General features: G+C 40.5%; 1 long non-coding RNA gene across 5 annotated transcripts; it reads left to right on the forward strand.

The window, feature by feature from the left end:
* Positions 1 to 1,085: 1,085 nt before the first annotated feature.
* Positions 1,086 to 27,536, forward strand: LOC141004155 (uncharacterized). Of its 5 annotated transcripts, none has more exons than XR_012179784.1 (6): positions 1,086 to 3,282; positions 4,966 to 7,150; positions 14,708 to 14,801; positions 15,099 to 15,257; positions 16,625 to 16,800; positions 27,399 to 27,536. It is a non-coding gene; the product is annotated as an uncharacterized lncRNA (long non-coding RNA). The 5 variants fall into 5 exon arrangements; XR_012179782.1 differs by having other exon boundaries at positions 27,403 to 27,536; XR_012179783.1 differs by lacking the exon at positions 27,399 to 27,536 and having other exon boundaries at positions 1,107 to 3,282; positions 4,966 to 5,322; positions 7,034 to 7,150; positions 16,625 to 18,356.
* Positions 27,537 to 27,980: the final 444 nt, after the last annotated feature.

The following is a 27,980-nucleotide window of genomic DNA, read 5'->3' on the forward strand; positions in this document are numbered from 1 at the left end:
GCCCTACAAAAAAAACATACAATTGAAATACAGTTGTGGCCTAACATCCCTCAGATACATGTAATTATACCCTACAGTCCCTCTCAGCAGCTCCTTAATATTACATTGAGGACAGTGGGTCGTGTCTCACCATGAATCAGTGTGTTAATGGCTGATTGATGCTCAGTGTCGAGCAAATGAGGTCTAGTAAGCCGGGTGATGCTGTAGCAAAGACCTGAGGCTCGCTGTAATTGGAAATGACAGGGTGGATGCTGTGGCAGAGAGAGGGGTCAACCGCCCGCGCACACACACACACAGACGTAACACTCACTTTTCATTCTTCATTCTTCCTGGTGTCACACTCACACACATATGCACGTATCCGCACACACACTCTTTCTCACAGAACACCTCTTTCCCTCTTGTCTTTCTCTGATTCACTCACTCACACTCGCGGCCTGGTTGTAATTAGCGGCACAGCGTAGTGGTCACACATAATGCTGCTAATTGGGCTGGCAGGCACCATTACCCAGAGCTAATCACCATTCTCTGGGTGACGAGGCGTCCTGGCCCTCTGACCACGAGCTGCTAGCAGGATCCATATCACATTGCCAGAGCTCAGGGAGCCCTGCTACCAATTAACCAGCTCAACTCACTGACTCTCACTGTAGGTCTCAAGCATACTCCACTTTACCATATTTTGACGGTGCTTTTGAAATGGTTCATGCTACTTAAGGCTAGACCAATGTTCTTACTCATCTGTGACATCTTACTAAATGCAGGGTGGACTGTTGTATGTAATCCCCATTTGGTAAGTAAACTGCACCAGACTGTTTCTGTGAGTGGTCCTGCTGGTGTCCTAAGGTTTTAGTGGCCGCTTTTTTGGTGTCCCCTACCTCAGTATGACTGGAGCTTCTTCATCTTTCCTCTGACACGATGAGGCCTTTAAGAGCCCTGTGAAATGCATCTGGCCGATCAGAGCCTCGAGGCTAGTCAACCTGTGAGTGCAGCAGCCTTTGAATGGAGGAGAGACAGTGTGTGTGTGTGTGTGTGTGTGTGTGTGTGTGTGTGTGTGTGTGTGTGTGTGTGTGTGTGTGTGTGTGTGTGTGTGTGTGTGTGTGTGGGGAGGGTTGCTGTCTGGGATGAAGGCAGTAACCTGAAAATGGCTGAACAGGAACAGAGAGCTTTTTTCAGCTTTCCACATCAGGAGGCTTTCATTTTTGTGCCCATTAAACATGACCTGACTTTAATTGCATTTGCAAGCCTCTGGACTAGACCTCATTTCAAATGAGGATTTTCTAGCCCTTTTCCACAATGCTTGATTTAGCTTTGGCTGTCATGTAACCAGACAGCAGGAGCCCTCTATTTTTATTGTTTTAATTATGGTTTGGCAAAAGTTATTTTGCTCTTTTCAAAGAGTACATTTACACAAACATGTTCATTTACAAAGAATGGGCTGTGTAGTTTTTACAATATGTTTTAAGACTTTCCATTTGCTTTTTGTAGCAAAGTGACCGGCTGATTTACATCACTTAGAAGTTGTTACTGTAGCAAGGGAGTTTCCTGGGCCTGAACATCTGTTCATCTTTGAAAGCATTTCTACACAACAGCATTGAAGAGCCCTGTCCATGGTGCTGGAAAGTATGATGAAAATATTTTGAGGTGACGAAGCTTATTTAAATGTGTTAAATGTGAACTAGTGACAGGGTTTCCCGCAGTATATTATAAGGAAGACAGGCTGCCTCGCCTGAAGTGAAGGCCCCCGCTTCCATCAGAAGAAGTGATTACACTTGTATGAACTATGACATTAACCTTCAGGGAAAATAGCTGAAGCATGTCATCATACAGCAAAGGCCACATATTTAATGAGTGAGGCTACTGTGTACACTGTGCATTGACCAATAATATTGCACGCAGACTCCACAGGTATTTAGCAGGCTCCGCAAGACATCATTGTGTTGGGAAAATACAGAAACTCATCAGTTTTGTGCCTTTTTTAAGGATTCTTTATAGTTTACTTTTGGATAGTTTCTGTACTGATGATACAGACAGGAATCGGAGAGAGAGAGACAGAGAGTATCATATGCAGCAAAGGTCCCCAGCTGGATTGAACTACGTTGCAAAGGGAGGTTAAGGGGGGGTTAAGAGGTGTAATGTGCCAGACTCCTTCAGGCAGTCTCCAGGCAGGCCTGTAAAAGAAATAGTCCCTCACATAACCCCCTGTTAAATGGCAAATTGTTTGTTCATACTTTTAACAAAAGATTAAACAAATGTGTAGGTTGGTGTCAATTTCATCAACAATGTTATTTGTTTAATTTCATTTCCATTTCTTTACTTTAAAGAAGCTCTTCTCTGCTTTTCCTCCATTTGTATTGTAGGAAGGGATCACTACATGGCCAATATAGACAGGAATGATTACAGCAAGCGTAACTCTTTAAGCAGATATGTCAACATGTGAACACCGTGTTGAGACAGAAATCTAAACCTATTGTATCCTTAAAGATGCTCTTACTCTTCTATAATTGGTTGTATGCATTTGTTGAACTTAGATAATTTCTAAGAGCATTCGAAGTTACTCCACTTTCTGGAAACACTCTGCAAATCTCTGAAGAGACATAGAAAGAGTTTATAATCAAATTAGCCATCCAAGCCATTCGGTAAAGCGCCCTGGGTCTTTTCAGTCCCACGTCCTCAATCACATTTTGTTCTGTGATGTACTTCGGGTGCTAGATATATCAGACTGGAATTTAACTGAACTTAACTAGCCTGGTCAATTCTAGTGTGGATGTTATTCATTGTTTGCAGATAATGGGCTGACCTTTTGTCAAGTTCTAAAGGAGAAATAATGGAGAAAAGTCACAGGAAAATCTCTTCTTAAAGTCTCTCCTCTCTGGCCTTTCACAATTTGACTTCTCTCTTGTTTCCTCAGTCACTTTACAGTCGCCACCTGTCTGACTTCAACTAATCATCCTCTGTGGATAAATGGCTCTTTTCAATTCACTAAACACCTGTCTCTGTTCAATCGCTATGTTGCTCATCTGATTGTGTGTGTGTGCGTGCATGAGAGGGAAAGAGAGGAGAGCGTCCATGCAGGATGTTGGCAGAGAAACACAGTGAAAGCGGGGAACAGTCGAGCAAGCTGTGTAACGGCCTTTTCAAGATCAGTGACACATGGGAGAAGGTGGAGTCCATGTCTGTAGCGCTGGAGGAGGCCAAGAAGCAGGTGGCCGAGTCCCAGATAATATGTGACGAGTATCTGTCTGTCAGCATGCAGCAGAACATAGAGGCTGACAGCAGCAGAAGGTAAGCCGTGGATATAGTGCATGTTAGCTGTCCTACCCTTTTGAACATTCACTTTGTCCTTTGACCTTTGTGGTAAAATAAGTACTTTCAGACACAAGACTATGCTTTTTACACAATATGACAAAGCTATAGCATTGCATTTGTTAGGAAGAAGAACCAAATGTGCTACTGATAAGAAAAAATGATCACTGGCATGAACTTCAAAAATATGTTGTCTGTGTGTAAATGTAAATGTCTGGATGATTTTTAGCCACGCTAACAATGTTGGTCTGTCGTTTCACCATTTTGTTACGGGCTGAAATATCTCAGCAACTGCTGGATGGATTGCCATCAAATTTAGCATTTTGATATCCATGGTTGCCAGAGGATGATAATAACCATGGTGATCTCCATTGTGGTTTGCACTTATCCAGTGAAATATCTCAACATCTACTAGATGGATTAGCACAAAATATTGTTGGCTCTGGGATGATGCATGCTAATGACTTCAATGATTCTCTGACTTCTCCTCTAGCACTGCAGTGAGGGGGACATTTGTGGTTGTGAGTGAAAAGCCTTAACTGGATAGATAATGTATGTTGACATTTAGGCTATATTTCCCACAGAGTAAATTGCAATAACTTTGGTCCTCTCTTAAAGGTGCAATAGGTAAGATTTGTCCAATTCAGACACCAAACAAATGACGAGCAGCATTTTACCAGAGTAACTGCCAATTGCTGCTAACTATAGCTTTCCTTATAGATAGTTCGCTCGGTTAGTCATGCAGCTACCCGTCCGGACTTGGATCTCAGCGTGGTATTGAGCGACGGGCCGAGGCTAGCTGGTTAGCATGCTAACTTAAGTACATATATCTCTGCAACAGAGTACAAAGATGTCTTTGACATAACATCAAAAGTGTTATTTCTTCACAATCTGTTGGTAATTTTAGTTCATCTTTGAATGTTGTAAACTTACATTCTTACATATTGCACCTTTAACTTTTCATCTAGCACCTTTATTGGGTCAGAATTTGAACTTATACAACATTTTGGTTTGGCTTATGACAAATAGTTGCAAAGCTGATGACATTCCCATAAGCCTCTTTGTGATTGGTGCTGATGAGCAAATGAGTGCATGCTAACATAAACTAGCCTGGCTGTAGAGTTGCTTGGTGGTATTTGTAGTCAAGCCTAAGATTGGTAAACCATTGTCAGTACTTTAAAAGCACAACAGAGAACAGAGATGTCCATCCTTCAGCAATCCTGCCTCATCAGGTAAAGGGAGAATAGTTGCTCTAGCTGAGAAGCTCTAAAAAGATTTCTGTTCGTATTCATTGTGGCCAACTCTGGATGAAGGCAAAGTAATGAAATTATTTTTCTTTAACAGAATGTTTGCAAGGGTGAGGCAAATCTGTGAGTCTGTGTGTCACATATTTAAGGGGAATCCTCTCAGCATTCAGAAAGATAAGTCTTCCAGATACGATCACCAAAGGCAAAAAGGATTTCCTGGTTACTGACAAGTGGACATCCTCTTTGGAGGTCAAACAAGCCAAAGTGTAAAGAATGGCCAGCAGGATTTGTTCATGCAAGTGTCTGTACCTCCTTTTACCAGAAAGAGTCCATAAATTATAATGTGACTAACCAAGAAGTACACCCTGTCGATATCCATTCGCCTATTTTCTGTCCTTTCTCATTTGCTATGGAGACTCTGAATAAAATGAGCATGACAAAGATCAAGTCCCACGGCTGCCCCCCAGCACTGGTGCACAAAGTGATGCAGGCCATCGTGATCCTCCAGGGCAAAGAGCCCACCTGGGTGGAGGCCAAGAGCCAGCTGGGAGAGAGACAGCAGCAGGATGAAGGGATGAATAAGGGAAGGAAATTGAAAGGAGCAATGCAGGCAGACAGAGCCATTTGGGCCTGACAGAGAGGAGATTGGGAGTGTGGCAAAGAAACACAGAGAAAATGGAAGAACCAAAGTGCCCTAAAAATGAGCGGCGAAAAACCTGACAAGTACAGATTGTGTACAGTCACACCATGCGTAGAGAGGAACAGAGGAAAGGTAGGATCATTTGTAGTATTTTCAACTTGGGGTTCATTTTTTGCCATCTGTATTTGCATATCATGGCTGAATTGTTGAATCAAGGCCATTGTCTCTGTAGGAGTAGCAGCATGCCAGCTGAATGATTGGCTAAAATCAGGATTGCATTGATTGAACTTTTTCCAACCTAACATTAAAAGGTTCAAGAGTTGCAGCCCTGTTCTAGAAATGATGTTTGTATCCACCCAATTCGCAACAGATACTACATTTTGAAGGACATGTAATTTCTGCCTAGATTATGTTCAGAGACAATGTTTCTTTGACTGAAGGAAAAACTACATTTATACTGTGCTGGAGTCGCAGGGAGGTTTAGGGTTAGATGTTGGACATATAAAGTGCAAAAGTATCACACCAGAGTCGAGGGGTTCGCTTCCAGACCAGGCTGTGATTAAGTTTAGGCAAATGCACTTTGGTTAGGGTTACGGAAAGATTGCTAAATGTATGTTGTATTAAAACAGACCATAGCCAAGCCATTTGCCAAGTACTGCTTGAAACATAACCATAAAAAGGTTAAACAATCCTGTGTTCGCTTCAAGTGGAAAGTGTATAACACAGCCCAACCGCCAGAATAAATGTTGGCAAATCCACTCAGTTAAAGTTAGGAGAAGATTATGTACATACACGGCTGTAGATGTCTCAAAATCTTCTCAGAAATATCTGGTTTTGTGGTTTTGCTACTGTCAAGGCAGGAAAATGTCCTAAAAATGCCTAGTGGATTCACTTCACAAATGTTGAAACGCAGTCTAGAACAGTGGTCACCGGCTTGACCTTCTCATCTAGCTGTAATTAGTTTCTAGAAGATAGGGTCAGTCAGAATCTGAGTTGAGCTTTGGAGTATTGGGGCTTTTGCATTGGCTGCAAAATAAATAGTGTACCCATATTTCTTTGACTCTATAACAGTCTCGTGGTTGATACGGTTTTGAATCTTTAAAATGCTCCTTTCTTTCCTCTTGCCTGTGGATTACAGCAACCACTTATTTTTTATTTGGATATATATATATTTATATTTGGGCTTTTCAAAGAGGATTACAGCGGGTGAAAATTCACTGTTAAGACATTGAGATTCAAAGACATTCGCAATATCACCTTAAGTTCATTTTTTAATTAGATGCTGATTACAAAAGAAGAGATGTGATTTATGGAAAAATAATTTTCTCAAGTGCTGCAAAGTATAATGAAGTTTGCTAGCGCAGAGGCGAAATGTCTCCCCTCTGACTCACTGAGCTAAATTTTCATCTTGATGATCACAGTCCCGTAACGGTAGAGCCGTTGGAAAAAACTGAGAAAAACACATAAAAAACAAAGCAGTAGGGTGATTTGGGAAGATCACAAGGAAGGTCACAAAACAAGGAAACATTTCTCTCCTTATGAGAACAACTGAGATTAGAAAATTAATCAAACTGATAGTTATAAAAGAAAGTAACAGTGAATAATATTTCCACTGCTCCCTGGTCTGTGTGCCCTTGAAAATGTTCACAGGTTAGGTAAACTTAATCAAAATGTTAATTAAACTGTGACAAAGACAATACGGTGGACCTTGTGTTAAAGATGATCAGCCAGTTTTATTCTTTTTTTGATAGCACAAGCAGTCAGATCATACCGTAGATAACACACAAATGTGCCCACACACACACACACACACCAGTGCAAATACTCCTTTCCCTCTTCTCAGGTACAGGAGTAAAGGATCCCATGTTCATGAGGGTTCAGTTTCCTGTCCAAGGCCACAGCAGTGAGGGACAGGAGCATTCAGGATCTGGCCTCGGACACACTCTCAACTGAGTCACCGGTCAGTACATTTACACACAAGTTCTTATTAGAGGTCTGTTGGCTGAGATTAGCTGTAAGCACACAAAAGCAAAGACACTTTAAAATTAAGCAAACAGAGTGTCCACTGTTGCACTCTGAGGGACTCTGGCCTTCCTGCTTTTGTTGTTGACTGTATGAGTGACGATGATGACGTCAAACAGACAAGGAAGGTCGCCTTTATTTTCCAATATGTTTCTCAAAACCACATTTTTAACAGCTCTGAAGTAATTTCTTTCCTTGCATGGCACAGTACAACTTCAGGGGTATTAAAGGTACTCCATCTCCGCCTAAACGAACAACCAGACCTGCGCATACAACCAAAATGGCGACTGGCTCCCCTAAAGAAGAATACCTCACTCGTGACGCAGTTATGTCGGCCATTCAGGAAAGTAAGGAAGAAATATCAAGACAATTAGACACCAAAACAACTTCTATCCAGTCCTCACAAATTGAAACAGCGTGTTCAACACTAGCTGACCATGTCAAGGAAATTGAGGGACTCATATTAGCAAATGAGGACAACATAAAAGACACCACCGCACACATCGTGAAACTGGAGAAAGAGGTCCAATCTCTCAAAGACAGAGGGGACAACCTGGAGAACAGAAGCAGGAAAATATGGGGTTCTTTACTGGCTGTACTACCATCATTATATCCACTTAACTAGTGAGTCAGTATAAAACCTGCCCCCTCCCTTATTATTCTGTCTACCTAATGTTTGTGATATACATTTTGTCAACACTTGCGACCTCATACCTTATTTGAAGAAGTTATTTGATTATTTATTTTTACCATACCAGCGATGTGGGTGGGGGGTGGTAGGGTTACTGTGTTTGCTTGTGTTCGTTTTTCTGTCTGTCTCCTCTCTTTTGTTATTATATATGAAAAAGTGCCTTCAATAAAAACAGCTTTAAGAAAAAAAAACAGTTATCAAACTGCAAACAGCTAAAGGTGAGCAGAGGAAACTAAGAGAAAGAGAAAACATTTTAACCTTTATTATAAAGTAAATGTTTGTGTGTCTTTGTTTTCTGATGACTATATGTTTGCTTTTCTCTTTGCACTGGGTATTTGCAGAAAGATTGTGCTGCAGGACTGTACGTTTGGCTTTGTTTTCATTTTATGCTATCCTGTACTCTGTGTTTTAAAGTGTTATATACAAACATAAGTTGTGTCAGTCAAGTTATGTAGCTGTCTCCTCTTCCAAGATGGCAACTGATAGTGGATCTTTAATGCCAAGCTATGAAGGGCATCAAGAAAATAGAGATGAAAACTGTAATTCTTGACTCAGCCAGTTTGCTTATTAGGCCAGTCTAGACGTCACAATCTTTCTGTTTTAACCCTTGCAAAATTTTATTTCTGTGGAGACTGAAATTCACAATACGTAATTACTGCCGTAAAGGGTCTCTCACACACAACAATGAAAACAAGTCACATATCTTAATGATGTTTTAGTAGAGTGGGATCATGAGAGTTGTTGTCTTTTTTGTTAAACAGCCACAATCGCCAATGTTTCCATGGAAGTAATAGCCCCTGGTGACCAAATGGCATGCACTGTACCTTGAGTACAGTGCATGGAAGCAGAGCAAGAGCCTCAGTTTTCTCTCTTGAGATCACTCAATCCAAAAAAAACCTGCATTACAGTGTAATGCAAAGTGAAATTTGTCGTACAGTTGTTGCTCTCGATGTTCCCTGTTTGATTGTTGATAGATGAGCACACAAGTGTGTGTGGAATGTACATAAGCTGAGAACCCTTTATTCTCAGGCGTACTTGCAAATCTTTGTGGAATCCATTCCCTGTTTTGTAGATATTGTTCGTCTGTTTTATGTAACATGGCAGTCAGACAAAAGTAACTCTTTGACACGTACAACTCAATTTGCGCCACCTGAAGGGCAAGTCTATCTGTCTGTTTGCCTCTGGCTGCACACCTCCATCGACCTCCCACGCTTTTCTTGCCAGCTGTAAATTTTGCTTTGCGTTGTGTGATGCTACTGAAGGGCATTTGTTACTTCGCAACCTAAAGCAGGTTTTTTTTTTTTCCCAGTGTGAGCGAGTGAGGAGCAACAAATCAAAGACTTGGAGCAGTTTAAGGTTGTTACAAAATGCTTTGTGCAGGGAGCCGAAACTGCTGCAGCTTCAATCCGTTCTTACACCACACTTTCCACTTTCTTTCTTTAAAGTGGTTTAGCCTCAAACATTAACAGGTTGAGGAACGTAATCAGTGTATTGGAAACATGAGAACATGAGCCTCATGTACATCCATTTATAATGGAAAACAGACTATCTTGAACTGTTATCAACTTTTAGGAAGGCTCTTGATATTTGAAGGGATTTACTTTGACTGGATATCAGATAAGCCATCAGTAGTGGAAAGCCAGGGAAATCTACAAAGAAAGTTTACAGGAGCTAATATATTCTTCCTGTTTTTCAAAACTACTGTGACTTCTGTTTTCCCTTTCTTTCTGACTTGACTCTTTTCATGTGTGTCTATGTGTGTACGGTCTGTATGCTATTTTTATGTCCTCTCCTCTGGTCTGTAGCTGCACTTACATGGAGGGGTTTATTGCAGCGAAAATCTGAAGAAGCGCTCACCCAAATAAAAATGCCTCATTGAACCAAATTAGTTCATTTAGAACTTCCCAATTGTGAAATGGCTGGTTTAAAGATTTCACAATTTGTACAAGAAATGTGAATGTGCAATTTCCAATTAATTTCTCTTGTCACCTCTGTGAAGATTTCTAAATAATGGATGGTGTTTTTTCCCATTTGATGTCTCCATAACTAATAAAACTGTTGATACCAAACCAGTAAAACATAGTGTCAAACACTCACTTATAGGTCTCTGTAGAAACAACACAGACAATTTACTTATTGTTTTCTGATGCCATTGCTAATCAGGAAACAAGCACAAAACAATTAGCGGTAAGACAACCCCTTGACTTATGTGGGTAAATTTAGCCCCAATGGAAGTGATCCCATCCGCTTGCCAAAGTTACATAGCACAGAAACAAGCCATGGGGGGTGAAGTGGCTGTAAAAGAGACACCGTTTGCCTTATTACAAGACACTGTGCCATCAAAATGATTTCAAAGCTGTTATTTCAAAGCAACTGTAGTTACATAATGGTGCTTTAAATAATTATTCTATTAAATGATCATCTCTGTACTTTTGCAGAAAAAGTCATTTAGATTAATTTCACTTTGGAAGACGAAGCTGTGTGCAGCTGTAGTCTGTGTTACATTTTGCCAACAATGTGACTGCTGTGTCATCGGGGAGAAAGGTAGCTGCAAAGATTTATGTACTATCAAAGAGAAAGAGTGAGCGGGTCGGACAAAGGAGAATGAGTGAGTAAGTCACCTCGCCATTTTTCCATCCCGATCTTTAGGTCATCGCTGTTTTCATCCTGCTCCCTCTTTTCAAAACGCCCTTCATCTCCGCAGAACCTCTCCTTTCTTTTCTCTGGCCAATTTTGTCCCAGTGTGTGCCATTCAGACAGTTTCTTCCTAGTTCGCCTTTCTGACCTTTCATTCTCTCTTTCTCTCTCTCTCTAGGTCTTTGCTCTGCTTCATTGCTCCTACTTCATTCAGCTGCCAGTTCACAATGTAGCCACAGCGTGACATTTAGGGACAATTGAGTTGTGGCGGTTATAGATTGCGACCACAGCGTTTTGGAGTGACGTATTTGTCTAATGGCCGAGTCGTCTGTTCCTTCTGACTCGCCGATAATCAATAACCCTCTCTGTTTCTTTGTTCATCCATATTCCCCTCCATAGCTGTAAGAGTAGTAGTCGCAGTAGTTCTGCGCCTCCCACTCCAACTCTTGTGAATATGAAAATTAACACACTCCACAGAGGCAAACCCTGCTGTGCTTCAAATCAGCCTGAAATCATTTTTAGTTTCATTTCATCTTTTTCCAGTAAACCCAAAAAACTTGACTTTTTCAGTGCTTAAAATAACGCTAACATAGAACTACATCACATTTTCTAATTATTCTTTCTGTTACAACTGGACCTTTACTTTAACCATGTGGTACTTGCATGGCTTTACACAAAGCTTGCAGTTTGATATTGCAAAACAAGAGGTTTTTGGTGTATGTTTACCATTTAAACGAGGCAACTGGCTCACACTGGGAAAGCAGCCTGAAAACAACTAACACACGATGGTCATGATCAAATTCCAACAGGGGTTAGTTATAAGTGTAAAGGCATTGAGGGAGGACTTCAAGGAGGGGGTGGGAAAGGGAGAGAAGTTTGGAAGAAGTTACGGAGCGGACAAGAAGAGGGAAGAGGAAGGGAGAAGGTGGACCAATTGAGTGGAGGGAAAGCTGCAAGAATTGGTCAAAAAACAGTGAAAATTTGAAGTGGAAGAGGTTCTAAAAAAAAAGACAAGTTAGTGGATGGCCTGAGGAAAAGGTTCAATTGAATGAAAAAGACTGGACAGAATAATGTCCAATCCTTTAAAAAAATATATATGTATGGACGACCTATCTGGGTAGTAAAATGCTAGTAAAATGTTGAATAATTTAATTTATAAATGCATATGATTTGGTTATATGCAGTGCTGGTCTGCAACAGTTAAATATGTCACATATACTGTATATATGTGTGTGTTAAATATATGCTGCTAGCACTGACTGTGACATCAGATTCAATGCTAGAAGAGTAATGTGAGAATGTAAGATGTTATTCGACGCAAAGAGGATAGAAAACTACAACCCAATAGATGAAAATATAAACAGCTCTGCAAAGCACAGATATGTCGAAACTTGAAATTTCTTTATGTCGCAACTTCTTAAGGTTAAATTTTAATTTTAAAGCTGTGACAATGTTGTGCTTATGGTCTGGTTATGTTCAGGCAGAAAAATCACTTGGTTAGGGTGAGGAAAAGATCATGTTTTAGCTTAAAATAGCTGGTTTTGTCGCCACAAACAAGGCTGGCGATGTCCCGAAGCATTGGATTCATCTGTTTAGCAGAAACATGACAAATGAATACTCTGTCTGCTGGATGTGTAAATCAGCAAATATTATATTCTATTATATAGTGATAATGAAAGTGCAGATTCTGCTAAAGTGGTAGAGATGAGCATAATTGATGGTATTTGGTAATACCGATGATATACATGGTATTCATTTGATGTTGATAATTATTGGTCTTAGTGTTTGTAATCATATATATATATCTATATATGTGTGTATAGCAAATGAGCGGTTTGGCTGACAGAGGGGTGAGCATGTAAAGAGCAGGAGAAGTGAGCAGAAATAAGGAGGAGGGAGAGAGAAGACAAATAAGTGAAGGAGGACAGAGGGCGAGGGATGGCAGGGAGCCATAGCAGGAGGACACATGGGGAAGGAAGAAGGATGAAAGAAAAGAAAAGGTGGGGATGGGGGACTGATTAAAGATGAAAAGGAGTGCTGAGGTCAGCAGAAAAATAGTTTAAAAAGTGAAGGACAAGGAGTAGAGAGCTGAGGGAGGATCAGTAAACATTTGGTAATAAATTTCTAAGACATTAAAAGTAAATCTCAAGACAAATGAAGACTGTATTCACATGGTACTTTGTTACAGAGTGGTACATTGCACTCTTTTTTTATAGGCTGTTCAACATGATACATTTCCCAAACTCTCAGTATACTATAGTAACAGTAATTCACTTCTGAATTGTTATACAAAAAACACATAAAACCAGTATGAATTGACACAAAATGAAAAAAGATGTGCAAACCCTGCAACCCAAGAATACAGTGCAAAGATTCAGAACCGAATGACTATTTAACGCAACTCTTTGTAGTAGAAGTGCACCATGGTGGTGGAGAGTCGACTAGAGCAAGACTAATTTCCACTGCAGCAATGCTGACGGATGGACTTAAGGAACCTTATTTTACCCTATAAATTTTTTATTCCTAGATCCTCCAAACTATTAGCTGCTTCCCCTTTGTTCCTCTTCTCTGCCTCTCTACCTTTCTTTCTTTCCCCTCACTCAACCTCTCCTAAGCTCTCTGCTGGGATCAAACTTTTAGAATACCTCTGACTTTGTTCTAAGTCAGCTTGTTCTTAAAATTACAGGAAAAGCTTTGGCACCCCCAGTACAAACGTGCTTGCACAAAGAGCACTATGATTAACCTTGGGCAGTAGTAACACACCTGCTTGTACACTGCAGGTACTGCACAGCACATGTGTTGCATGTTGTACTACATGCCTCATTAGAAGCAGCATGTGTGGGGGCAATTACAGTATGAAATTAACCCTAGATTAGATTGGCCTTTTATACGCCTTTTGGGTTAGTTTATTTTGGTGGTTTGTATTTAACAAAACAACTAATTACACATAAATATAAGCAGTGAGACTTGAAAACCTAAAAAGCTGGAGATTTCTCAAAATGTAATATGTACAGAGACAAACAGCAGCCTCATGTATGCTTGATGCAGTAGCAACGGATCATGTCTTTGAAGAAGTTATACATGAATTATGACTTAACTCTGGAGAGAAAAGAAGTCATATGAAATGGAGATGTTTCAGTTATAACCTTAGATCTGTGGATCGTAACTCATATCCTGTGATCTTTGAAACACAGTAAAATGTGCCTTTACAGTTACAGAACATTCAGTAGGCTACAGTATGTCATTCTAGGACATTATATCACTAATTCACTAGTAGATTGGCACTTCATAACCCACACAGGTTCTACTTGTGAATTAGTTATCTGCATGAACTCACTGTAGAATGTGGAGCATATTCTGATTTTAAAAGACTTAATTTAAAAATATTTGTTCACTATTATGTATGATATATTTACCTTTGGTATATATTTTGTTGACTTGTGTCTTTACATTATCCCAAATTTCTAACAGTGGTCAAACCGAGAGAAATCCACATGTTTACTCAAGGTGAGGGTGCATCTTCTGGGATAGGGAAATCAGCAAAGAACTAAACTTAACATGAATAAACCTTAAAATATTACCTTGTCTGTGAATATGTGTGCCTGAGTCATGTCTTACAGACTTTTATCATTAATGGTGTGTTCTCGTGACCAAAGCGGTCATTTGTGTTTATTTGGGTTACTCACACAGTGTTTATCTGCCCCTGTACATTAACTGTAACTAACGTAACTCTGCTCTCTGCAACGTTTCTTTCATGAAGTAAAGTACATTTCCCCTTCACCTCCAGTCGGGAGTCAACATTACAGTATGTAAACACCCGAATAGATTTTCATCTATTTCATCACTGAAACAAAGGCAATAGATTTTCATCAGCAGTGATGGTTGTTGCACAATAAAGAGAACAATTCCCATGATCCCATGCTACTTATTTCTTTTGTTGTGTTTTGATTGAGAGACTTCTAGTGTCAGAAATTACACACTCTGTATTTAATGGTTGATATGTGTTGCTAATATCAAGTGTTACTAAAAGAAAGAATTATAGGAAACGCTAAGATAATGGTGTAGGTTTTTTCTTCTTTCCTATGCTGTTGAAAACACTGTCCTAAGAGACATAGGATTACTCTCTCCTCTGCCTTTACTGTATGTGTGTGTATTTATCCTCTGCAGGTACACGTGCTGTGGTCCACAAGCTGCTCTTCAGCTTGCAGATGTGTGCCAACTCAACACGGTTGAGTACAGCTTCTCCCTCCGAGGAGGACTTGTAAGAAAACACAAACATCTTGTTTTCATCTTGTTTGATTTAAGATATTCCAGCAGGACAAACCTTTTGTTTTCAAAAGCTTGGAACACACTTAATTCCCCAAAAGGCATGCCATTGTGAATTCAAATGTAGAACTGCATAGAAGTTATGTTCCCTCAAAGGTAGCCCCTTCATTCACACTGTTAGTAGATTAACTTTTTGGTAACTGCCCTTGGACAAGACTTTTGCTGTCGGATTGATGTGTTGTTTTTTCTCTCCTTGTTGTCTCTTTTGTTCTCTGTTGTATGGTCTCTCCAGTGATAAATTGATGGAGTATTGGGATCAGTTGATGCTTGATCAGCTTAATCAGACTGACAATGAGTCGGAACAACATCTAAGAGCTCGATGAGCTGCCCAGCTCTCATATGCACTTCCTTCCAGCAGTACTCCTGACAGGGACCTTTGCTTTGCTACCAGGTTTGTATGTGTTGTGGGAAGTTTTTATTGCTTTTCTGCTGCAGCCAGAATATTCTTCCCAATAGCAATAATACAATTGAGGCGAATTCAGGTCAGAGTGCAGGTGTGTGAGTGTTTGATAAGTGGTCTTGTGTGTTCGTTCTGCTTTTCCTGCTGTGTCCTGAAAAGTTAAAAGGAATTCTCTTAAGTATGACACTGACAATTGAGAACAGCTGTATTCTTTCTGTATTTGATTAAGAAAACACCCCCCTGCTGTGTATATATATTATACTGTGGTGCTGATGAATACATGTCTTCTTTCGCTGCTCTTTTCTGACAACCGAGGATCTATTCATGACTGCTTGACTGAAGAGACAGGAGTGCAAGAGAGTGTGTGGGTTTGTGGATATGTGTCACTCACTTCCATTGCTTTATTCCATCAGTGGGAATTAGATTTGACAATGCTGAGCTCAATATTAATGTGATCACAGGAGGATTTTGCTGCTGCCAAGATTTCTTCTCCCTTCAGCTGAGAGTACAGTCTAGTGTTTATCTAGCTAAGTTAATGATGTCGGGCCATGATTCATGACTCGTATTGAATCTCACAGCTCGCGGAAAGTTTCACGGTTACATATCCTTAATGAAAACATATAATGAACCCTACTTTCTTACCTTTTTCTCTTTCTCCATACCCTCCTTGTATTATGTATTCTTTTCCGTATCCACTTAGTTCTCTCTCAGCAATTTCTCACGTCCTATCTTGCTTTACATCCATTTTCCCCCTTTTTTTCCCCAGCTACTCTTGATCAAGCCTGAAGTCATTCCTCCTTTATCCTCCCTCTTCTAGTTGATTGGGAGAATAGCTGTAATGAGCTGCAGAAAATGTTGATGTTGTGAGCACTCTGCGTCAGAATTGCATCTCCTCCTCGTCACCTCCTTTGTCGAGCCTCCCGCTCTTTCCTGCTCTTCAAGCTGTGAGTGTCAGCTGCTATCCCATCATTCCCTGTTGCTTCCTCTGTCTTGTTCTTCTTCTCTGTCCATGTGGCCGTCTCTCTTTCTCTCTCTCTCTCTCTGTTTCTGGCTGTCCAACTGAGACTGCCCTGCCACCCACCCACCCACCCACACACTCCACCATAAGCCCCTCTTTGATGAACTCTGATGGCTAAAATGGCCACCAGAGACTGAGGCGATGCAACAATGGTGCTGAAATGGTGCTCAGTTGTTAAGTTTTAGTTTAGAACTGAATCAACTCTAATTGAACAAACGTTTCCTTTTGTCTGATTTGTTTGATTGTAGCTCACTTGAATCTCACAAAAGCCCATCACAAGGTTACTATTATGTGTGAAGTGGGTTACACCATGTTGGCTCATCAATTCTCCCTTTCTCAGCCCTCTCCCCAGGTTGTGGAGGAACCCACCTGCAGGACTTCTCTGATCTGAGCTCCGTCTCCTGGGGTGGACCCCACAGGAGCCCTGCTGCAGCTAACTGAAGTCTCTGCAAGGACCAAGCACTCACCATGCGCTCTCTCTGGCCAAGAGCATAATAGAAGAGGGCGTCAATAACAGTACGACACCATCTTTCCTCTGTCTTTCTGCTCCTCTGTCCCTGATTTGTTCTGGTGCGTAGCAGAGTTATTCTTTTCTCCCACAAGTGTTTCTTTTAGGCTCGAGTGTCATTTGTGTTTGACAAAGTGCACAAAATACTTGATGAATATTTGATTGATTAGGGTTATTCAGATGAATCTTTCACTCTGTATCGACCCACTGTTCCCCTGCTCTCTCGTGCTCATCAGCATGATTTGCAACTATTTATTATACCAATGGAGGCCTGACTGTCAGTTTCTATGGTTTGTTGCTTTTCAGACACGCCTCTCTGTAACTAGGGAAATGTCACTGTTATACATCAAGCAATCTGTTTGTTTGGGGAAGTCAATTTTTATTGTCTTTCCTTTGATTCATTTTCACCCTTCCATGTCCTCCCTCTGCTTTGCCTTAGATGCATAACAGCCACAACGGCCTGGGTGCAAGAGGCACACAAACAGCTGCTCTGAACAAATAAGAATCAAATCATCCCTTGCTGTAACCGCACTGTATTTTCTAACAGAGCAATGATTCTAAATAAATTGTTTTCTGCTGATTTAATGAAACATGCTTCTGCTGAAAGTCAGCATACGAACACTGATCAAGTTGGGGTTTGATCATCCCCTACAGTTAAACACTAGGGTCCAATTCCTCACTGTTTAGTGCCAGTGCACATGCAACAAGTTATGGTATGTGCAGCCCTCCTTCGACTGCTACTCTGTATAGTATACTGTACATTATGCACTTAATTGATTCATTAGGTTTCTCATTAAGCTTGGATACAGTCAGAGCCAGCACCTACTTAAGATAGAGCGCCTCATGTTCCTCAAAGGCGTGCATGAAAATAGGCAGGCGTGCATTTCAAGCAACGTCCCTGGTTTAATCAGGGTTGGTCATACCTCTGTCTCGCTCTCAATGTTTCCTGTCTGTATTTTCCATCTGTTAGTCGTCTGATAGGTGCATATGAGACATAATTTCAGCACCAAGAGCTGTCCCACCCAACAGCCATCTCTTTCTCCTAGTTGCCTGAGTAGGTAGATCACCTAAAGGTGAAATAGCACCCTTCAACCTCATACTCAAACGTAAGCTCTTCGCCAGTGGACATCAAATGTTCACCAACCAATATACGTAGTTACATACAGTATGTTTTGGCTTAAGACCATTTTATTCTTCATTCTTTATTGAATCTTCATTAGTTTCCACAAAGTAGTTGCTAGTCTTCCATATCAACATAGCAACCAAAATGGCTCTGTTTTAATAAGACTAAAAAAGATACCAAAACAAGTATAACACAATAAGGTTTATGATAGATCAATTGATAGTTTAAATAGTTGGGAAGCCTCTTACTCTACTTATCATATGAGTTTAAGGACAGGGTACTTCCAGCTGACCAGCACTAAGTTGTTGTGTCCTACACCCATGATAAAAACAAGCAAACATGTTTTTCATTGTTTCTGACAAAATAAAAGCTTATTTGAACATTTGAAAATGTACATTGAAATTATAAATTTCTGCAAGACAGAAAATAAATCCCAAATAAAGCTCCCCCATTGTGTTAATGAACATAACTGTCTCCTCTCTATGTTGTCCTTTTTCTCAACACCCTGCTCGAAAGGAAGATGTTTCCACACCTGGATTTGAACATTATCTATGACTTCATGATTCTGACTTTGAGGTGAGGGCCTCATCTGATACCAAAGGAAACAATTAACCAGTGACAGTTATTGGCGTATCTGCCATCAGATGAACTGCCATCAGTGCAGTGAAGATGTTGGTGGTGACATCTACTGAATGATTGAGTGGCGATGACCATGATGTGGTTGTATTTATGGCGGTGATGACTGAGTGGAACATATTTACGGCTGATGAGCTCTTTGTCAGTAATCTGCTCTGAATTACAATGTATACTTAACTCAGTCTTATACCCTGTCAGAGTGATGGCCACTTAGAAAAATGTATAATGACTATCTATTTCAAGACCGAATAATACTCGTGGCCTTTTTAAGCATTTCCTCCTCTGTCGACTTTCAACAGAGTAACAGAGAATGCTTACTTGCCCACGGTCTGAATCCTGCATTTCAAAGTCTGTCTGTTGAGATAATCGTCTCGATGCCCCTCTAGGTGAGTGAGAGTCTGCTGAGTCTGTACCTGGATAAATATGAAGAACACATATCTCCTGATGTGAACGAACATGTAGACATACAGAGTCAGATGTTGAGAAATTATGAACAGTACCTTCACACTCAAACTATTCTACAGTTTACAGTAAATACTGAGTATAAAGGTGGTGCTATCATGAAAATGTAGCGTGATTTATTTTAATGAATGAAATTATGCATGTGTGCCAAAATGCATACAGTCCACTGACATAAAAACACATTATTTTCTGAGGAAGCGCACTGCGGCTGCACTCAGCTCAGAGAGGCCACCTCAACTCCCTGCTGAGGCTCCTCACGCTCACAGAGTGCCAGCACCACCAAGTGGTCACTTATATTATTACAGCCTGGGGAATATAGACACAGTGCCACCTTGATGAACACTGACGGGAACACTTAGTCCTCGCTTCTTCGTTTTTTTCATTTAATCACTTACACAAATGCACACAGGCACCCATGTCCACTCACTCCATTTCTAACCAACCATTCTGAAAAGACTCGAGGCTGGGGCATGCTGGTGGTACAGCAGATAACATGTCATTTCTTATTGACAAAAAGCTGGCTGAATTGAGGTCTTCAGGATTGTTTTGTTGTCACTTGTTCCAGCTGTCATGACATGATTAAGGTGTAAGGCCATATGAATAACCCAGCTCCTAAAAAACTAAAACCACCTCATAATTTACACCAGAATATTTAGATGGAACCATGGCAGCTAGTTATTCATTTGACTTACTTGTTCATTTTCATTCTACTATATTGTGTACTTTTACCAGAACAAAATAAATGATAAGATAAATTGATAAGATTCTCAGATATCTAAGTGAAAGGATATCTAGATCCACAAATATATTGGTATATGCAAAGGTATACTATCCACTTTTTACCTACTCTTTATAGCTGCAAAAAATGTGTGTCTGCTTACAACAGTGCAGTATTTGCATGTGCATGGGTGTCTTAGTTCTGGTGGGGATTATTATCTCTTGCCTTAGTGAGTATTACTTTCACAATAGTAATAATTCAGGAAATGTGGAGTAATGTTGGATATGTGACTGTGTCTCTCAACAGTAATCAGAGTAGAGTGGACAATATTCCCTGTTTCTGCTTTGACTTTATCCTTTCTTCCAGATAAAAATAGTACACAAAAGTCATACTTGAGTAAAAGTAAAGATATTGTATAAAAATATTACTTAAGTCACCTTTGTTCACCTTGACGGATTATCTGCATGCCTGATTGTCAGACAGAATACTCATCAAGTACATATGGTGGAGTTAGAAGTACCTCAAAACAGTTTAGTTATCATCACTGCTTTATTATAAATCCATTCATGATTCACTGTACAGTGCCAATAGATCCAGATTAGACAGGCTGGCAATTGAATTTCAACTATAAGTGGGGTTTAACATGACAAATTGCCAGCTGAAACTGTGTGTGTGTGTGTGTGAGAGAGAGAGAGAGAGAGAGAGAGAGAGAGAGAGAGTTAGTTAGTTCATCCTTGTGGGAGCTGGAGAAAGTATTCAGAGTCTTGTTGGTGATGTTATTCAGTTTGGATGAGCCCCTCTGCTGCATCCATGATGCCCAAGTATTTCTGCGATGGGAGAAGGTGCCAAAGCTTCACTAAACACATGAAAACACACTCAAAATCCTCAAAAATCATCTTCCAAACCAAGTTCTTTCAGGGCTTCTGCTTCTGCTGTTTTTAATTCATTACTTTCCAAATCACTACATGTAATTCTGAGCTCCACTCATACTGCTGCATTCTTTACTTGGGGCCGTCCTTTTTCCTCACTTCATAAAGCAGGCAGAAACACACTAGAATGAAGAAGTGCTTGGATCAATAATATCGACACAGCTTGGAGAATGAGTAGTCTTGAATGAAACCAGACAAAATGTTATTCTTAAATATTCAGGACTCTTGTGTATTGATCTGTGTGATTGTGATCTGATCAACACTGATATTCTGCTGCCTTCAGCCAGTCCAACAGCTGCAGGCCTGTCTCTGTACTGACTCACTGGGCTGTTATTAAAGGTGTATTTATCCATCACTCTGCCTGGCTGCACATACACACACTTATTGTTCCCCTCTGTCCACACACACACACACACACACACACACACACACACACACACAGAGTGATGGGGCTCTGGCAGCGATCCAGCTGTAATTCTGTGCGAACACTCCATTCTGGCTTCATTATCACTGGACCTCTCTTTACAGTGGAGGGAGAACACAGGGTGCTGTCGGCCGAGGTCAAGGGGCTAGAAAAGATTCTGGCTACAAGTGTGTGTGTGTGTGTGTGTGTGTGTGTGTGTGTGTGTGTGTGTGTGTGTGTGTGTGTGTGTGTGTGTGTGTGGTGTCTGAGTCAGTGGAATGTGTGTGTGAGCAGGGGTCATTCAGGGCACTTCATGTTTATCTTCAAGTGTCTGATTCTGTCCTCGTTATGGGCTGTGCACGGAAGCATGTACGCAGTTGCATGTGTATGTTTGTGTGTGTGCATGCATGCATGTATTTGTGAGTAGCTGCTCATCAGGTGTAGCATACCTTAGCCCTTGGTGGCAGAACAAAGCCAGCGTCTGTGGATTAATCGTGGTGTAATAAGCAAAGTAAACCTTCCAAGGCTGCTCCACTTTCCTGAAAAGACCCTGAGCTCATTGTGCTTCAGCCAGCGGCTTATTACTGCTGGGTGTACTGTATGTGCATCTGTGGTTGTGTTTGTATCTGTATCCTTTTATAGGAGTATTGGACAGCTATTAGCTGCTGCCTCCAGCTGAGTGTCTCTATTCTGCTGACCACTTCGAAACTAGACAACTCTCAGTTTCTCTTGTTTTGTTTTTTTAGGTTTTCTTTCTATTTGTGGCTTTGTTCCATCCCCCATCTTTTCTCATTTTACTAAGTGATGCGGTATATCTTCGGCCTCGTTTGGTCCAAACAGCAACAACAGCCCCTCGTAGACTCTCTGTCCTGCTTATTTATCCCTCCATCCCTTCATCCCTCTCTCCTCCGCCCCTCCTTGGCATGGCAGCCTGTCATTAGTTCTGAGCTCACCGACTCATGGCTTTAATTTTGGCCGGCCTGCCTCTCAGTCTCTGGCCATGATGTATCTGGTTTCTTCACATGGGTCTGCTGCATGTTTCTGTGTGTTCGGTGATTATATGACATAACCACGAGAGACTGGCTTTATTGCATGCAGAGATGCATTCATTGCTCGATTCCACACATGTATGCATCTGTTTGCATCATTGAGTTGCCAAAAAATGGACGGAGCTTCTGGGTCTGAAAAGTAATTAGCCTTAAACTGGCTTTCTTTCCAATGGCTAGCAGGGGGTGTCTATGCTGGTGTCGAAGAAGTCTGATTGTATGAAAGCTTATGAGAAAATTACCCTATTTCTCAGTTGATTTATTACCTCTGTAAACAGTCTCAATTGCTAGTTTCAAGTCTTGAAAGCTTGATGTTCTTTTTCTAATTATGTTCCCCTTTATAATAGATGATATTGCACGGTATGCTTTCAGGCGGGGCCACCTTGTGTCACTATTACAGCATGTCCTCAGGTTCTCAGTCAGATCCAATCAAGATATGCCCTCAGCTCCACCCTTTTATCCAAATATGGTCATCTCCGGCTGAAAAAAACAAAACATGGCAGTTTCTATTATGCCAAACTCAAACTTCAAAATGATAGTCCACAAACCCATGGGTGACGTCAAGGTTTTCTCACTGTATGGCAGGCATCATTGACCAGAGAAACAGTTTGCTCGCTGTGCAGGCATTTCACTGACATCACTCGACATTAACATGAACAATTCTGTTACTGCTAAATTTGGATATCTGAACCACAAAGGAATATTTTAATTTGCTGAAATTTAGATTCATCCTTGACACAAAGAAATTTGCACACAGTAATAAACACAAACATGCAGACACACGTGCAAACAATGCAGTTAATCAAGGTGAGGAAAAGGATATTTTTATGCTAATACCCATTTCCCCAGAAGAGGACAGAGGGAGGGAGCGACTGAAGGAGAAATGAACCTATTCAAACAAATGAATTCTAATGAAGCTTTGCAGACAAGACGTTTGGAGTCGCTCGGCGTTGTGAAAGAGAGAGAAGGCCCGGACTTCCCCACTGGAAAGAACTCAGCCCAAAACTCCTGAAAGGGAGGGAGAGAAAAACAAGAGAAGGACCCTGGAGAAAGTGAGCCGGGAGGAAGAATGGTCCAGTAATGAGAGAGGGGGAACCAGGGAGGGGGGGCTGAGTTCAAGGTTGTATTCAGACGTAAGGATTGTCCCCCTGAAAGACCGAACACAGACTTCCTCAGGGTTTAAGAGCCTCTTTATCAGACCCAGGTCTCTCTCTCTTTCTCTCTCTCTCTCTCTCTCTCTCTCTCTCTCTCTCTCTCTGTGTGTGTGTGTGTGCGTGTGTGTGTGTGTGTGTGTGTATGCTGGTGGTCTCTGGTTAGGTGGGAAATAGAGGGGGGGCCACTCGTAGCAACATGTGTAATTGAAATTCAAATTGGTTTATTCTCAGGACTGGTTGTAACAAAAATATCAGACTTTGGAGGTGTTTTTTGGACAAAAGCTTCAGCTGGAATTAACAAGAAAATAAATTATTTTTCTAATAAGCAAATAAAAATTGTGTGTTCCAGTAAGGGATTTATGTTTTGTTTTGAGGCTAATATGCTCAGAAAATTGTCATCATGAAATAAATCTGCTTTTTTTTTTTTTTAGCTCTCTGTCAGAGAAAGTGTCCAGTGTGTGGATGTCTCAGTTTGGTTTTCCCTTACCCAGTCCATGAAAATATTCATTTCATTCATTCAGGCGCCAACTCCTGCTGTCTGCTTATTCTCTTGAAACCTGTCAAATGTGTTTATCTAAAAAAAATCCTAGTTTTTAAAATAATGTGGAAGCATTTAGTAAATGCCAATGATTCAGTCACAAACTTTTTAATATAACAGTCCTTTTAAAACTCAATTTTCCGCAGACCTGTAGACCCCCATTTTCGATTGTTGTTTGTAACATCAGTGGGAAAAAGGGTAATAATTTGAAGTAGTTATTAGACTGTCTGACTGCTGAGTGCTTTATCACTGAAGTTAAACAAATCTGCAGTTTGCTGGCCATCTCCCTGACATGACCCTCAGGCACCCCTAGGAGCCGACTGAATCTCTGTTGTGGAGCTACTTGATGGGTTTGACTCGTGCTGTAATTTTTGAACAAGCCCAATTTTACCCAACAAGGTCTTGCTCCAGTTTGTAATTTTCTTTGGACATGACAGGGACCGGAGACAACTTTTGATTCCTTAAGTGTCTATTGTGTCTGTCCTCTTCAACCTAATAGAAAGGATTTGAGAAGTTAGATTTCCTTGTCACACAGCGACATACAGATCAAGATCTATTGAATAGTTGTTAAAAATGGATTTGGGCAAGTTAACAGTATGTCTGCCATTGAATATGGAGCCGGCCATGAATGTCCAAGTCGGAAAATATGAGGAGAAAGATGAAATCAGAGAGGGAGGGGAAAGTCTGTTGTTTCATTATGGACACCTATAGGCTTGTTTTGTCATTTATTAGACGCGTACTTCACAGGAGGAAACGAGCTGAGCAATCATTTAGAAAGGCGATATGACTGTGCAGAGATGCAAGATCACTAATGAGTCTATCTGTCATGCCTTGAGACCAACAAGTGGGGGTTTGGGATCAATAAGCATGTTCACCATGTATCAACGTTTGTTTGTCGAAACGTGATGGATGTTTAATGCCGTTTAATTTTTTGGAGAGGGCTTTTAGGGGGCTGCGTCACTCATGGAAGAAGATGTTCCACTAATAGCCTACACAGTTTTATTGTCAATTTGAAATGTACAATGATGGTTGACAATTTTTTCTCCACTTCTCTTCCCCCGTGTCCCTGGAGCACTTCACTCAATCTGCCACCAGATGGCGACCCAGGACAACTGCTCTTGGGAAAAGTTTAGATTGGAAGTCTGCCAAGAGATGTCAGAGCAAAGTTCTGCAGGGCAATGATAACTTCAACAATATGAATAACAAATAACAAATTCAACAGTTTAAACACTTAAGAAGATGTTTTTAATGTTTAATGTACATGTGTATGCTCTAATATATTACTACATGTTTTGAAAATATATGTTGAGAAATACGTTTCTGTGGTGAATTTCTTAACAAAATGTATTGTTGAGCAAACGTCTTCTTTTTTTCATCAGGTTTGCTGTATTTTACATTTGATTTTAGAGTGAACTGTATAGTATGAAAATACCAAAATGTCTTTAAACACAGATGGAACTAGTACTCAGATCTTGTACTTAAGTAAAAGTAGCAATACCAAAGTCTAAAAATGCTCTGTTATAAATAAAATCCATGCATTCATTTTATGCATTTCTTGCATTTCATACATTTGTTGCATTTCACTTTTGTGAATTTCCCCTCAGGAATCAATACCGTTTTATCCTCATGATATTGCATCATAATGTATTTGTTGATTGTATTTTGTAATATTAAATTGAATCTGCAAAGTAACTAGTCACTAAAGTTGTCAAATAGTAGTAGTGAAGTAGAAAGTACAATATTTACCTCTGAACTGTAGTGTAGAAGTATGAAGTAGCAGAAAATGGGAATAATCAAGTTAAGTACCTGAAAATTGTGATTAAGTACAATACTTGAGTAAATGTACTTAGTTACTTTCCACCACTGTCTTTAAATGCATTTCGGTCAGCAGCACATGGGGAAATCTGTGCATAGCCAACATGTATACATAATAACAACTTATTTCAGTAACATATTCTACTATCTTACTGTATTGGAGAACATAGAGATACTGCATTACTCTATGAAACTGCAGGAAACGTATTTAAACCCTTTCACTTCTGAGTAACAAGGCCGTGTCTTTATAGTGAATGTATCTGTTAAATGAATTCTGGCTGGGTGCTATTTTTACCCAGTACACAGTTCTGAATATGCACTGATTTCTAAAGTATATCTTGTTGAATGATCACAGCCTTAATGAAACATTCCCGCTTCTTTTATGTGAAGAGCTCAGGCAATCAGCAGATGAGATTGAGTTCTACACAGATAGAGATGCAATATCATCAAATCAATCTGATGGATTCAATTAAAAATACCCTGCTTGCCTTTTATGTTGAGGTTACAAACGTAGAGTTTTTTTTCTTGATTTGTCAAGGTTTTTAACAGACAGTTCTAGTTATTGTACTGTATGTGACACTTAAAGTGATCTTGTTGGAAACTGTGAGCAGCTGGAGCCTCAGCTGAACATAGATCAGTGATGGGTGTTGATCCATCTGTTTCCCCACTGATTTCTAGCTCCTTTAAGCAGGATGTGCTGGTCGGGGATCAAAGTCAGAATAGGGGTTTGGAGCAGGGACAAACTGTGAGAGCATCATTATGTGTCCAAGTATGTATGCATGTATGTGTGATGATTACTACAGACAGATGATTCTCTGGGACCAGAGCTAGAGCAGGATTACTGCTGACTCACCGGGGAGCTCTCACTGCTTCACTCCATTAAGTGTGTGTGTGTGTGTGTGTGTGTGTGACAGAGTTGAGGCTGTATTTGCTCGCTACAGAGTGATGACAAGAGGTGATTATGGTGTGTGTGCATCCCTAACCTGCATGTGTTTGAGAAAATCCTTATTCTGACTTGCACTTCAACATGAACACCTCTTTTTTTCTTTGGAGACCTGAGCAAATTTAACACTGCTGCCCACACACACACACACACACACTAGGTTGAATGGTTTTCTTGCCATGCATCCTGTTGAGAGCCATAATTATGTGCCAGAGAGAGAATTAGGGGCATTAACCAAGCAGCAGTGCAAACAACAACAGATTAAGTCTGAAACAACACAGCCACTGAGTGCCCGATGTTAGCTGAATACTGACGTGTCTATATTGAGCATGGACAGTTATGTTAAAGACGACACCATACATTATGTTGACAACAAAACGTTTTTTGTCACATGTACTTATTGCTGTGCTTTCAAAGAGCAATGGATAGAACATGTATCTAGGAGGCTTCTGCTAGCTGCAGTAATAATCAGTACCAGCAGATTTTATCAGTTGTAGTTAAATAATAATGTACTGGAGCTCTGTGAATGACTGCAACTGGTTGGACAAAATCATGCTTTCTAGTGTTCAATTTGATGTGAAGGGAAAACTTTTAAAATGGTTTGTTTGAGACATGATGTCCACTTAGGGAAGTGATGGATTAATGTTCAGTGACAATGCCTTACTGGCACACTGCCCTGGTAAATCTATCTGATCATCAATGGTTTATACTGCAAACTCTCATCCTGTTAAAGCTGACACCCTTCTCCCTTTGTCCTCCTTTGTTTCTTTCTTTTCTGTCTGTCTTCATGTTACTTTATGTCACTCTACCTCCATCTTTGTCCGCCGTCTTTGGTTAAGAAAGTGTTCTCCCTGGACTTCCTGACAATGCAGCTGCTGTCTAAAAATGGACCATTATGATTCTCGCCCGTGTGCTTTCACCTCCTTGCCCTGCTATGCCGGAAAGAAGCGCTGCTCCTACCCCAAAACATTTATGATGAAGAAGTAAGTCTCTCTCTCTTTGTCTCACTCTTTCATACATACAAAAAGGGTTTGAGAACTTGCTAAAGGGTTTTTTAGAAACCTTTATGCAAGTTCAGACAAACAAATCTACTATTTAATAGGTTCACAGTTTCAGTTGGGTGTCCATATGAATGTTTAAACAGGTTGTGATCTGTGTAATCATTCCTTTTATTCATATTGGCTATGAAGAGATCTCTTCCTAATGCACTTTTCACTTAATTTATTTGGGACAGTAGATAGATACAAGGGAATTTCATACAATAAAGTCTTCCGCATCTTCATATGGAACAAAGCTTCTTTGGCAATTTATCATACACCGACTGCAGCCTTTCACTTTGTAAGCAGTTTCTTCAGCCTGTGCATCTTTAATTGTCATTATAACACATCTTCTCTGTTTCACTATGTATACTGACGCTTTGA

This window comes from Pagrus major, chromosome 10, assembly GCF_040436345.1.
Source record: "Pagrus major chromosome 10, Pma_NU_1.0".
NCBI classification, from domain to species: Eukaryota; Metazoa; Chordata; class Actinopteri; order Spariformes; family Sparidae; genus Pagrus; species Pagrus major.